The following is a 14,983-nucleotide window of genomic DNA, read 5'->3' as shown; positions in this document are numbered from 1 at the left end:
CCGACTAAGGAGCGTGTGTGAACTTATTTACCATAACGTTTCTTCTTGGCTTCCCAAAATCTCTTCATCCTTTCGCTGTGCATCTTTTTGCGTTCTTCCGTCCATCCTGTAGCTTGTCTTTTTGCTTTATCAGCTAATTTGTATATGTTTAGGAGATTTCTGCTTTTTTTTCTGTCTTGCATGATTTCTTCATTTATATCAATTTCCTGAAGATCTTTGTTTATTTCCGTAAGGCAGTTGTGATTTTTAAGAGATACTGCGAGATTTAGTATTTTCTTTGTTAGCCTATTGTTATCCGTACTGATCAGGTGATCATATAATTTTAATCTTTTTCTAGTGGTGACTGTGATTTTTCTGTTACTTGATAGATTTCCTGTGATTTCCTTTTCATCCAAATGCCATTTTCGCATTTAGGTCCTAGAATTTTCCTGAGAATTTTCCTCTCTTGTTTTTCGATGTGATCTGCCACCAGTTATCAGAGTTTATGATGCATAAAGGGCTTCTGGTTTGACAACTGTGTTGTAGTGTTGTAATTTTGTGTTTTGGGGTGTAGATATTTTGTTGAATCTCCTCCAGACAATTTTGTATGTTTTTGTATTTTTGTAATTCTCTCTTTGTTTGCTTGCTGACTTATCCCGTTTGGTTGTATAATTTCGCCTAGGTATTTGCATTTATCTACTTGGAAGATTTTCCCATATCTAGTGATTAGAGGATGGTTGTTAACTTCTGATTTTATACCTTCCATATACATTGTCTTTTCATATGAAATTTGCTCACTCGTCCTTCCCGCTATTTCATGAAGTTTTTCTACGGACTGGAGTGCTTCTTGTTTGTTGTTGGAGAGGATTGCCAAGTCATCTGAAGAGGCGAGGCAATCGAGGTGAATTTTGTTTTTCAGAAGTTTACCAATATTGATCCCTTTAGTTTCATTTTTCCATTCTCGAACCACTTTTTACAGAACTAGATTGAATAGTAGCCTTGTCTGACCCCTGTTGTAATTTCGAATGGCTCTGAAATTTTTCCTAAAAAGTTTAACTTTCGCTGTAGAGCCTGGTAGAGTTATTATTCTTGTTATTATGCCTCCCCTGCGAACCATGTGACCTTGCCACGGTGGGTAACGAATGGTACAGCGAAAGGGGAGTAGCAGCCCTTCGTAAGTTGTAAGGGCGGCAGTCAAGATTATTGACTGATATAGCCTTGTAATAATACTCAACATGGCTTAGCTGTGTTGACACTGCTACACGGCTGAAAGCAACGCGAAACTACAGCCGTAACTAACTCCCGAGGACATGCAGCTCTCTCTGCATGAATGATGTACTGATGATGGCTCCCTCCCGGGTAAAATAATCCGGAGGTAAACTAGTCCCCCATTCGGATCTCCGGGTGGGGACTACACGAGAGGGGGCGATCATCAGGAAGATGGATACTGACATTCTGCGAGTCGGAGCGTGGAATGTTAGAATTTTGAATCATTGTGGTAGGTTAGAGAATCTGAAAACGGGGATGGATACCTGTAGGCTAAAGTTAGATATAGTTGGTCCAAGTGAAGTACGTTAGCGGGAAGAACAGGATTTTTGGTCAGGCAACTACAGAATTACCAACACAAAATCAAACAGGGGAAATGCAGGAGTTGGTTTAATAATGAATAAGAAAAGAGGGCAGCGGGTAAGCTGCTACGACCAGCATAGTGAAAGGGTTATTGTTCCAATATAGACACCAACCAATACCCACCACAATAGTGCAGGTCTACATGCCTATTAATTCAGCGGATAATGATGAAATCGAAATGATATATGAAGAGATGGAAGATATATAAAAGTTGACGAGAATCTAATTGTGATGGGAGACTAGAATGCAGTGGTAGGCCAAGGAAGGGAAGGTAATACAGTAGGATAATTGAGATTGGGACAAATGAATGAATGAGAAAGTCGGCTGGTTGAATTCTGCATCGATAATAATTTAGTCCTTGCTAATACTTAGTTTGAACACCACAAACGACGACTGTATACGTGGATGAGACCTGGAGACACTTCGTTATGATTAGGCAGAGATTTAGAAACCAGGTGCTGGATTTCAAAACTTTCCTAGGAGCAGATGTGGACTCTGACCACAACTTGTTGGTCATGAAATACCATCTGAAGTTGAAGAAATTGAAAAAAAGGAAGGAATGCAAGGAGATGGGATCTCGACAAATTGAAGGAAAAGACTGTGAGGGATCGTTTCAAGGAACAAATTGCACAAGGACGAAGAATGGACAGTCGTGTAAATGAAGTTTGTAGGACTGCTGAAGAAATGTTAGGAAGGAAGGAAAGATCAACTAAGAATCAATGGATAACTCAGGATATACTATACCTGATAGATGAACGACGAAGATACAAGAATGCAAGAAATGAAGAGGGCAGAAAAGAATACAGGCGTTTAAAGAATGAAGTGGATAGAAAGTGCAAAGGAGAATGGTTGAAGAAGTGTAAGGATGTTGAAGGTTGTATGGTTGTAAGAAAGGTAGATACTGCATACAGGAAAATCAAGGAAAACTTTGGAGAAAGGAAATCTAGGTGCATGAATATTAAGAGTTCGGAGGGAAAACCACTTCTAGGGAAAAAATGCAAAGCAGAAAGATGGCATGAACATATCCAACAGTTGTATCAAGGTAAAGGTGTAGATGATTTGGTTCTGGAACAAGAGGCTGTTGATGTTGATGAAACGGGAGACCCAATTTTGAGGTCAGAGTTCAAAAAGGCTATGAGAGACCTAAATAGGAACAAGGCACCGGGAATTGATGACGTTCCCTCTGAATTACTGACTGCCTTAGGAGAAACAAGCATGGCAAGGTTATTCCATCTAGTGTGTAAGATGTATGAGACAGGAGAAGTGTCATCCGATTTTCGCCAGAACGTTGTTATACCTATTCTCAAGGAAGCCGGCGCTGACAAGTGCGAAAACTATCGCACAATTAGTTTACTATCTGAAGACTGCAAAGTTTTAACACGTATTATTTGCAGAAGAATGGAAAGACAAGTTGAAAATGAGTTGGAAGATGATCAATTTGGCTTCAGAAGAATTGTAGGAGCACGTGAATCAATCCTGACTTTACGTCTGATCTTAGAGGATCGAATTAAGAAGGCCAAGCCCACGTACAGGGTATTCATAGATCTAGAAAATGCATTCGATAATGTTGATTGGACCAAGCTATTTGAGATTCTGAAGATGATAGGGATCAGATACCGAGAACGAAGAATTATCTACATTATGTATAAAAATCAGTCTGCAGTGATAAGAATCGAAGGCTTTGAAAAAGAATCAACAATCCAGAAAGGAGTAAGGCAAGGCTGCAGTTTGTCCCCGCTCATTTTCAATATTTACATAGAACAGTCAGTAAAGGAAATCAAAGAGGAATTTGGAAAGGGAATCACAGTCCAAGGAAAGGAAATCAAAACTCTGAGATTCTCCGATGATATAGTTGTTTCCTCTGAGACTGCAGAAGATCTGGAGAAACTGCTGAATGGTATGGACGAAGTCATGGCTAAGGAGTACAAGATGAAAATAAATAAGTCCAAAACAAAAAAATTAATGGAGTGCAGTCGAACGAAGGCAAGTGATGCAGGAAATATTAAATTAGGAAATGAAGTATTAAAGGAAGTGGATGAATATTGTCACTTGGGTAGTAAAATAACTAACGGTGGTAGAAGTAAGGAGGACATAAAATGCTGACTAACACAAGCAAGGGAGAGTTTTTTAAGAAAAGAAATTTGTTCACTTAGAACATTGATATAGGAATTAGAAAAATGTTTCTGAAGACTTTCGTCTGGAGCGTGGCATTGTATAGAAGGGAAACATTGACGATAACTAGCTCAGAAAGAAAGAGAATAGAAGCTTTTGAAGTGTGGTGTTACAGAAGGATGCTGAAGGTGAGATGGATAGATCGAATCACAAATAAAGAGATACTGAATCGAATTGGTGAAAGGAGATCGATTTGACTAAATTTGACCAGAAGAAGAGATAGAATGACATGACACATCTTAAGACACCCAGGACTTGTTCAGTTAGTTTTTGAGGTAAGTGTAGGCGGTAAGAATGGTAGAGGTAGACCAAGGTATGAATATGACAAGCAGATTAGAGCAGATGTTGAACTCAGTAGTTACGTAGAAATGAAAAGGTTAGCACAGGATAGGGTGGCATGAAAAGATGCATCAAACCAGTCTATGGATTGATGACTTAAACAAAAACATTATTAAATGGAGTAAGATCGTTTGCCATTCCTTTCCTCCTTGCGCCATAAAATGCTATTGCAGCACGATCGAGCCTATCAGTAGCACCATTCATAAAATCCAGACGCACAAGCCGTGCTACAAATATAAGCAACTTCCATACTGCCACAGCCATGAATGAGACTAAAACTTCGGTGGAATCTACAATTTGCTCTGGCTGATGCCAAGAGAGAGATAAAAAATACTGCATCCAATAACAAATGGCAGCAGGCGCAGTAAAATTATTTCTTCTCAGAAAGCTTAAGACTCGACATAAACACAGCCCAACCGCGAACGTTTAGTCCTACTGGCTATTCTGAAAACATTCGCTACCTCACGGAGTTCGCAATATTGTCAGAAGGAAACCTAGTATGAAATCTATACTAATATATATACCGCAGTACAAACGCCTTATGCAGAGGACAGGACAAGCAACTTGTATGGACTTCCAGTCTTCATACTGCAGAAGGCTGATAATGACTTTGAATATAATCGAAACTTAAGTTTCTGAATTCGAGTAATTTGTGGTAATATCTAACTCTCAAACTTATTATTATTATTATTATTATTATTATTATTATTATTATTATTATTATTATTATTATTATTATTATTATTATTATTATTATTGCTAATATGCATGAATGGTCCCTTTCGGAACACACGAAGCTTTATTTATGATTTCGTTTGCGGAGGATCCAGGATGGTTTCGTCTGTTGACTAAAGATCCAATTCCTTTCTTCCGTCCACTTGGTACCTGCTGCTTTTGGTACTTCATCCTCTGGAGTAACTTCCCACTTGTCAGTTTTCTTTCTATATACTGTATATTTCGATTCAAAATTTCTTCAGGTTGAATTTGTGCGTTCTTCATGTCCGCTTTTGTTTGTTGTATCCAACGGAAATTCTTCAGTTTATCAACTCCTTCAAGAACATGGTAGGTTAATCTGGTTTCTGGAAGCCTCTATACTTGTCCATAAAATTTTAGCCTTCTTTTTCTGAGGTCTGACGCAATATTAGATTTTTTTTCTGTGAATTTACTGGTTTGGAGGCGGTACCCTTCATCCGTGTATCTTTGTCCTAAAATTTTCCTCATGATTTTTCGCTTTTCTTTTAGGATATTTTCCAGTTCGCTCTTTTTATGAAGCGTTAGAATTTCCCCTGCATATAACGCCTCAGATTTGATTACAGTATTGTAATGTTTAATCTTAACGTGGAGAGACATACATTTTTTGTTGTAGATTTCTCTTGTTCTCCCATATGCTCTTCTGAGCTTTTGGAGACGGTTGTTTTGGGCTATTTTTTCTTGTCCGGTTGGTTTGAGGATTTTGCCCACGTATTTGAAGTGAGGAACTCTGTTGATTTGTCCATATTTTGTATTGAGACTATGGATGTCTAGTTTTGAACAGAAAACATCAGTTTCCTGGAATGAGATAAGAAGTCCGACTTTCTGGCACATTCTTGGAGAATTTGAACTTGCTTTATCGCTGTGACTTCGTCGCTGGACAAAAGGGCCAAGTCATCCGCGAAGCTAAGCATGGAATTTCAAGCTGTTTTTTTTAATTTGTGTCCCAATGTTTACTGGGTTCCAGTTATTTTGTGCGTTCAGTTCTTTTTCCCATTCCCTCATAACCTTATCCAGGACTAGGTTGAAGAGAAGGGATGACAATCCATCTCCTTGCCGGACACCAGTTTTTATCAGGAATTCATCTGAGATTTTTCCCATGAATTTCACTTTTGACTTCGTGTCAGTTAGGGTCTGTTTGGTCAAGTTTAGTGTTTTGTAGTCTAGCCCTTGTTCTTTAAGGATGCTGAACACAGATTGACGATCATTCGAATCATAAGCCTTCTTGAAATCTACGAAGGTACAGATGATTGGAAGGTTTCTGAGGGCCCTGAATTTTAGAGCAGTTTTGAGATTGAAGATCTGTTCATTGCACGATCTTTGAGGGCGGGACCAGCTTGATATTCACCGATCTTACGCTCGAGCTGTTCTTGTTTTCTTTTCTACAGGCATGCAGAAAACTTTTTGTAGCCGACTTATTATTATTATTATTATTATTATTATTATTATTATTATTATTATTATTATTATTCATTTAGTCCGTTTACCCTCCATGTATGGTTTTTTCCCGGATTCAGCGAGGGTATCCCACCTCTACCGCCTCAAGGACAGTGTCCTGGACCGTGAGACATTATTATTATTATTATTATTATTATTATTATTATTATTATTATTATTCTTATTCTTATTCTTATTCTTATTCTTATTATTATTATTATTATTATTATTGATTCGTTGTGCCCAACTGTGGAGCGCGTTTGAACTTATTTTGCACAATGTTTCTTCTTCTTTTCTTCCCAGTATCTCTTCATTTTTTCACTGTGTTCCTTTCTGCGTGTTTCTGTCCAGCCTGTATTTTTTCTTGTTGGTTTCTCTGCAAATTTATGTTTGTTTACTAAGCTTCTAAATTTCATTCTGTCTTGAACGGTTTCGTCCTCAATACCCATTTCTTGTAGATCTTCATGAATTTCTGCTAACCAATTGTTGCGGATTTTCAGGGTTAGAGCTAGATTTAGAATTTTCTTTGTCAGCCTGTTGTTATCTATTCTGTGTAGGTGACCGTAGAATTTTAGTCGTCCTTTTCTGATGGTATCTGTGATTTTTTCTGTGAATTGAAAAATTTCTTGTGGTTTCTTTTTCATCCAAATTCCATTTTCGAACTTTGGTCCTAGGATTTTTCTGAGAATTTTCCTCTCTTGTTTCTCAATGCTTTTCATTTGTGACCTGCCGCCAATGGTCAGTGTTTCAGATGCATAAAGTGCCTCTGGTTTGATGACTGTATTGTAGTGTCGTAATTTTACATTTTTTTATATACATCTTTTGTTGTATCTGTTCCATGTGATTTTGTAAGCCCTTTGCAGTTTAGCAGTTCTTTCTTTGTTGGCTTCCTTATTATTATTATTATTATTATTATTATTATTATTATTATTATTATTATTATTATTATTATTATTCATTTAGTCCGTTTAGCCTCCAGGTATGGTTCTCCCTCGGATTCAGCGAGGATATCCCACCTCTATCGCCCCAAGGACAGTGTCCTGGAGCGTGAGACATTTGGTCAGAGGGATGAAACTGGAGAGACGGAACAGTATCCAGCTCACGTGCCCTCACCTGCAGTGCTGAACAGGGACCTTGTTGGGGACGGGAAGATTGGAAGGCGTGGGCAAGGAACGGGGAAGGAAGCGACCGTGGCCTTAAGTTAGGTAACATCCCTGGAGGAGATGTGGTAAACCACGGAAAACCATTTCGGGGATGGATGAGGAGGGCATCTACCGTGTTTGTAGGAAACTGCGTGTTATTGTGGTGTATGTGTGTGGTGTATGAGTTCGAAGTACAATGAGGACAGCACAAATACCGAGTCGCCAAGCCAAGGGAGTTAAGTATTTAAGATTAAAATCCCAGACCTGGTTGGTAATCGAACATCGAACTCGGGGCCCTTTGAACCGCACTCCACTATGCTGATAATTCAGGCAAGGAGCTGGGTATTGGCAGTGGTAACTGTTGTTTTGAAGGTGAGTACAATCAGCAACCACCCTTTCGGAGCCTAAGTTTCCGTTGCAAGTCCTACACAATTTCTAATCACTAGATTGCTAGCCAAAAGCCTGGATTCAATTCCAGAACTCTTCGCAGTGTTCACACGGAGTGAGGACTTGTAACGCTGTTGATGTTGATTTATTCGTCGGATGGAGACGTTAAGCATTGAGCAGATCCCTTGGTGCTATTCGACAGTAGTAGGCTATGTGTTGGCACCGGGTTTAACCCTCTCCTTCCTACTACAAAATATCACGTCATTCATTTCATTTCCTTAACTCCTCTGATGAGGCTGTCGTCAGGAAGAGCATCCGGTCGTAAAAGTGCGACTGGCATTTTGAGAGAGATGTCAATTTCCGGACTACGAGTCAACGTGAGTTGGGAAGTTCCGGAACTATTTATATTGTTCCCTGAAAGGGCAGTGAGATTTACTACTCAACTGTTCTCTCTCTCTCTCTCTCTCTCTCTCTCTCTCCCTCCGTCTGTTTTTACTTATATTCTGTCAATTAAACTAGACCTACCTCATTGTAGAGAAGGATATGAAGGACTTTTTCATAAATTATTTGGTGGTGGATAAGTTGGTAAAGTGTCAGTTGACGCCCTCATCCTCGCAGATAAGTAAGGTAATAATAAAGGCGCATGGCCTCCACAGAGGTCTGGTGCAGGTCTTTTCCGAGTTGACACCTCTTAGGCGACCCGCGTTTCTATGAAAATGGAGCCCTACCTATCATAAATCCTAATGCCGAAGACGGAATTAACCAATGAAGGTTAAAATACCCGATACCGAGTAAGTGACCGTGTGGTTAGGGTAACGCAGCTGTGAGCTTGAATTAGAGAGATAGTGGGTTCGAGCCTCACTGTCGGCAGCCCTGAAGATGCTTTCCCATTTTCACACGAGACATAATGCTGGGGCCGTACCTTAATTAAGGCCACAGTCACTTCCTTCCCAGTCCTAGCCCTTTCCTATCCCATCGTCACCATAAGACATCTCTCTGTCGGTGCGATAAAAAAGCAGATTGTAAAAAAAAATAAGTCCTGATCCGGCCGGGAATCGAACCCAGGACCCCTTATAGACCAGCACGCTAACCTTTTAGGTAAGGTAAATTCCTGTCCTCAACGTGAGGTTGTGTAGCTCTTTCTTCAGGCAGACCCCGAGTGGAACTGAGCTGCACGTGTATCTATTTTAACCACACACTAGCCCTTCTGCAAATCTTAAGTTTCTGACAGTACCGGGTATCGAATCCGCGCCTCTGAGGACGGTAGCTAATAATGCTAACGGCTACACTATGGAGGTGGGACGTGTATTCGGGGAAATGATAAGACTGGGTGGTTGAGCTGCATAAGTTTTCTCTTTTTATGTATTCTGCGAATCATGTGGGTACCTCTATTGTTTTGAAGACCGCCCGTACCGAGAAACAAAACATCAACATATTATACAAAAATACACCTCAAGAGTTTATAGAGAAAAAATGGTTAATGGTCATGGTGAAGGTGCTTACCTTTTGACCGAAGTTCTTAACAGAGTGTGCTAATAGAGGATACATGGCGAGTCTATATCTAGGATGTCAAAGACGAATGGATCAATTCCCGGTCACGAAAATTCAGTGTAGGTATCCTGACGTGAAGTTTCCGTAGAGTTTTCGAGATTCATGCATGTGAAATGCTAGTTCAGTTCCTTATTTCAAGTCAAGTCCTTACTCAGCAACAAAAATAACAGCCTCTTCGGAACTCACAACCAGTGATATTCTTTGCAGCTTAAGGTGGTGACCATTGTTTAAAGGAGCTGTACATAATTGCAACCATCTCGTCGTAACATTTACCAGAGAAAAAATGGAAGAGGTGTGACTCCGCTAAGATTGAAGGAAAGTGGAAAGCGAATCTGGCACAAATAGAAACAATGCAAGATTCCGCTAGGGGACCCATAGTTATTAACCCACGCTGCTACTCTGGGGATTACCTTTATTCCCTTCATACCATAGGCAGGGGATACTGTGAATGTACCCTACCTCCTCAACGTCTTCAACGTCGCATTAGCGGAAGTAGAATTTCTGAGACGCTGGAAGAGGAAATGGCTGGGACTGGGAAGGTATTGTCAATCTTCTTAATTATAGTACAGCCCCGGCATTTATTTATTTATTTATTTATTTATTTATTTATTTATTTATTTATTTATTTATTTATTTATTTATTTATTTATTTATTTATTTATTTATTTATTTATTTATTTATTTATTTATTTATTTCGATACTGACAAGCTGCGGACCACGTGAAGTAACTTCAAGATTTTCTTCCTCTCTTTGATTTCCTGTCTTTCCAGAATTTCGTCATTCTTTCACTATGTTCCCTCCGTCTTTCCTCCGTCCTGAAGATTCCTTTGTTTGTTCTCTTTCTACTTGAACCCCTCCCTTCTCTAACTCCCAAAACCTTTTCCTGAAATCAGGTCTATCTAATATCCTTTCTTGTAATACCTATCTCAACCATATCCTGTTCAATAAGGATGAACGAAGGTATTTCCAGGACTGTTCACCAGTATCCGGCCGTGCGACATGTCTTCACGAATGGTTGTAAGATCGTGGAAAATGCTTTTTCGTGTATACTTCGGAGCTTTTCACCAACATAGAAACTCTGCAGTTTGCACTGGATGAAGAAAGAGACCGCTTTCCCGTACGTACCGACTCGTTAAGTTTTCTGCAGTCTATTGACATACGTTTCACACAATACCCACTGGTGCGGCGGATTCTTGACCTTCTAGCCAGGCTGTGTGAAGGCAACAGAATTACTCTCGCGTGGCTCCCAAGCCACGTTGGGATTGCAGGAAACGAAATTGCGGATGAAGTTGCAAAAGCTACTTTTCTTGCTAGTTGCTTTACATCGCGCCAAGAACCTACTACGCTGGCGTAGCAGGGGGATATGTGATACCCCCACGTGGCGCGTTCCAGGTGGCGGATAGGGGTGTCCTAACCGGCTTGCCGGCGGACTTGAGGGAAATAAAATACCTCTCGCGAACCAAACACACAACCCCCCGTGGGTGGGGGACGCAGACGAAGAATACACCCACGGTATCCCCTGCCTGTTGTAAGAGGCGACTAAACGGGGCGACCAAGGGATGATCGATTTAGAACCATGAGACTACTTGTAATTAGTACCATCACGCAGGGAACACCATGGATCGCTTTAATTTGCGTGTCCACGAACCTGCTATGCAGGCGTAGAGGGGGAGAGGTGATACTCCCACGTGGCGCTTCCCAGGTGGCGGATAGGGGGGTCCTAACCGGCTTGCCGGCAGACTTGAGGGAAATAAAATACCTCTCGCGGACCAAACACACACCTCCTCTAGGTGGGGGAGGCTGACGAATAATACACCCACGGTATCCCCTGCCTGTCGTGAGAGGCGACTAAAAGGGGCGACCAAGGGATGATTGAATTAGAACCATGAAACTACTTTTGATTCGTACCATCACGCGGAGAACACCATGGGTTGCCTGTACTTGCGAGTTGTACCACTATGTTCGGTAAAAAAATGGGTTTGTGTTTAGTAGTAGTCATGAGCGTGACCTGGGGGTTTCCAGTACCCGTGCATCGTACCCATGTGAGCACCACCGCGGGTCTGAGCGTAGCCTGTGAGTTGTACCGCTATATGAGCGACACCGTGGGTCTGCGTTGCCTTTGATTAGTATCCACTCTGTGAGGAACACCACGGGGCCCGTGGGACCGGCATCCGTGCCTAGTACACCTAGGTGAGGAAACTCATTGGTTTGCGTTGGCTATGAGTGGCGCCCTTGTGTGAGAAACACCATAGGTCTGCGTTACCTGTACGAAGTACAATACTTGTGAGTAGTACCGTCTTGTGTGGAACACCGTGAGTTTCGCTACATTTGATTAGTACCCCAACATGCCAATACCATGGTTCTACTTTACTCGCGACATGTACCATTCTGTGGGGCCTTAGACATGGATTTTTCACCCCTTTCGACATCAAGCATCATCGTGCTTTATGAGTGGTCCCTTGGTCAGTAATCAATTATGTATGATCTTTATTTGAGTCTGATCCACTGTATTTTGGTTGTTTGTTTCCCTTTTTGTTTTTTTTGTTGGGTTCATGTCCATCCATTCATTCTTCATGACGACATTATTATTCTTTTTTCAGTGGATGAATTAGACATTTTTGTTCTCTCATTTCGTACCATTAGGGGCCGATGACCTCGATGTTAGGCCCCTTTAAACAACAATCATCATCATCATAACTTGCGTGTAGTACCACTATGTTAGGTACGCAACAGGTTTGTGATAAGTAGCGACAGTGTGTGAATCAGGAGGAGGGTCCTACAGTACCTGTGATTCGTACCCCTATATGAGCAACACCATGGGATGAGCGACACCATGGTTCTGCCTTACCTATGCCCCGTTCCCACTATGTATTTCCACGGGATAGTACGAGTCCCTGTGGTTAGTCCACTTATGTGAGGAACGCCTTAGGTTTGCGTTGCCTGTATGTGGCGCCGCAGTGTGCGAGACAATATAGGTCTGTGTTACATGTGCGAATTTCCTTACCTGTGAATAGTACCATAATGTGTGGAATACCACGAGTCTCCGCTACTTTTGATTCGTACCGCAACATTGCACATAGCATGGTTCTACTTTCTTAGCGATAAATACCATTATGCGGGGCTGATGACCTGGATTTTGGACCCGTTTCGACTATACAAATAATCGATTCCGTATCATGCTGTAGAAGCAGTCCCTTGGTCAGTAATACTATTGTTTTGTGCCAGCTTCTGTGCATGTGAGGCACTGTGGGTCGGATCCACTGATCGTTTTTAATTCATATCCGTCCATCCATTCATTCTTCGTCCTCATGCTTTGAATTCTGGTCAGTGGAGGATTTTGGAATTTTAAGTTGCCATTTCACTTCGTCTCATTTCGTACCATTAGGGGCCGATGACCTCGATGTTAGGCCCCTTCAAACAACAAACATCAATCAATCAAGCTACCTTTGATTAGTACCGCAACTTGAGAAATACCATGGTTCTCCTTTACTAGCGATAAGTGCCATTATGCGAGATCGTTGGCATAGATATTGCCCCATTTAGACAAGCATCATCGATTGCGGATTGGGCTCTGGAAGCAGTCCCTTGGTCAGTAATATTGTTTATGGGTATGGGAGACAGAGGGAAGGTCATTGAAGACCTATGTACTCTTATCCCTTGAAGAGGGAAGAACCCCCAGTGTGTTCTTGTGGAGCCGAATTCAGTGTGGCCCACATCCTCACAGTGTATGCCGATCTCTGTAGCCTAAGACGGAACATCGGTCTGCGCGTCTTATCCACTGATTGTTTTAAATTCATATTCATCAATTCATTCCTCATCGTCACATTTTGAATTCTGGTCAGTGGATGAATTTTGTACTTTTAAATTGTCATCGCATTTCGTACCATAGGGGCCGATGACCTAGATGTTAGGCCCCTCTAAACAACAAGCATCATCATCATCATCATTAGCTTTACATCGCACCGACACAGAGAGGTCTTATGGCGACGATGGGATAGGAGTGGGAAGGAAGCGGTCGTGGCCTTAATTAAGGTACAGCCCAAGCATTTGTCTGGTGTGAAAATGGAAAACCACGGAAAACCATCTTCAGGGCTGATGACAGTGGAGTTCGAACCCACTATCTCCCGGATGCTAGCTCACAGCTGCGCACCCTTAACTGCATGGCCAACTCGCCCGGTAAGTTGCAAAAGGAGCGGCACTTTTACCACCTGCAGCTATGAACGTACCTGCTACGGATATGTGTTCTCAGGTACGTCGAACCTACTTGGCGTCCTGGAAATCGGAGTGACTAGCTATCCTAACTCCCAACAAGCTGAGAACAATTAAGAAGACAACTACCGTATAGCGGTCCTTTACCCGACCTTCACGAAGAGAGGCTGTAGTTTTATGCAGACTGAGGGAAGATCGTTGGAGATCTATGTACTCTTATCCCCTGAAGAGGGAAGAACCCCCAGTGTGTTCTTGTGGAGCCGAATTCACCGTGGACCACATCCTCACAGTGTGTGCCGATCTCTGTGGCCTAAGACGGAACATTGGTCTGCAGGAGACTCTCGAACTCATACTAGCCGATTCGCTTTATGTGTGAGAGTGAATTAATTAAGGGGTTATAATTTTAAGTTTCCAATGCTCTTTTTGGCTATATATTTATTTTAAAAAATAATTTTAAAATTTATTGCATTCTATACATTGTTTTAAAATTTTTTCATTTTTGTTTCTACTTAATTTGTTCAGAGAAGATGGTTACCTAGTTGTACTTCCTCTTAAAACAAACATCACCACCACCACGGAACAAGGATGAACCATCGGATTTTTGTTTTGGGATTTTAATGTAAATGGTCAAATTTTCTCTTCGTTATCCTCTCTGGATTCATTCAGACTAATTCGCCGTAAAAGTAAATCCTCCTTTTCTGATACTGTCTGAAAGAGTTTCAGTTTAAAAATTAATTTATTCATTATTCATCCTCTTCCAGTCGTTTTCATTTTTCTTTGGACCAAGAATTTATCTCAGTACTTTCCATTCCTTCTTTCCCAATACACCAATTTCTCCTCTTGCTTTGACCAAAGATATAATTGCAGATGATGATGATGATGATGATGATGATGATTGTACCGGGCGGTACACCTCTACGCGACGCAAGTTCAAATCTTGCGCCAATTGAAACTCCTCTACAGGAGAAAGCCTGAACTTTAAAAAACTGTATTAACTCACCAGTTTCTCCGAAGATGGCTCTGTGTGAATTTTGATGTGTTTTGTTTGTAATTGATCAAGAAGTGTGGACGTTCTCTACCAGATGTCTCTACTAAAAACTTTAATAACGCACTCTGGTGTAAAGGAATGAACTTTCTTGAAGAAATTTTGCATTCATAAGTTTTGTTTTTACTAAATTTTGTTCTGTGGTTTGGGGGTTGGCAACAGTTATCCTTTCTTTCCGCCTGTTTTGAATTTAACCAATAACTAATTTTTGTAATTAATTTCTGACCAATAGTGTCTTTCTTTCTCAATGTTGATGTGTAACTTTCAGCTATCCAATAAAAACGAAAGGGTGTGTCTACTCATTCCTGAAAGGTCTCGAATGTTCCACGAGGGTATATAAAC

The sequence above is a fragment of the Anabrus simplex genome, chromosome 4 (assembly GCF_040414725.1).
Source record: "Anabrus simplex isolate iqAnaSimp1 chromosome 4, ASM4041472v1, whole genome shotgun sequence".
NCBI classification, from domain to species: Eukaryota; Metazoa; Arthropoda; class Insecta; order Orthoptera; family Tettigoniidae; genus Anabrus; species Anabrus simplex.
This window is presented reverse-complemented; position numbering follows the sequence as displayed.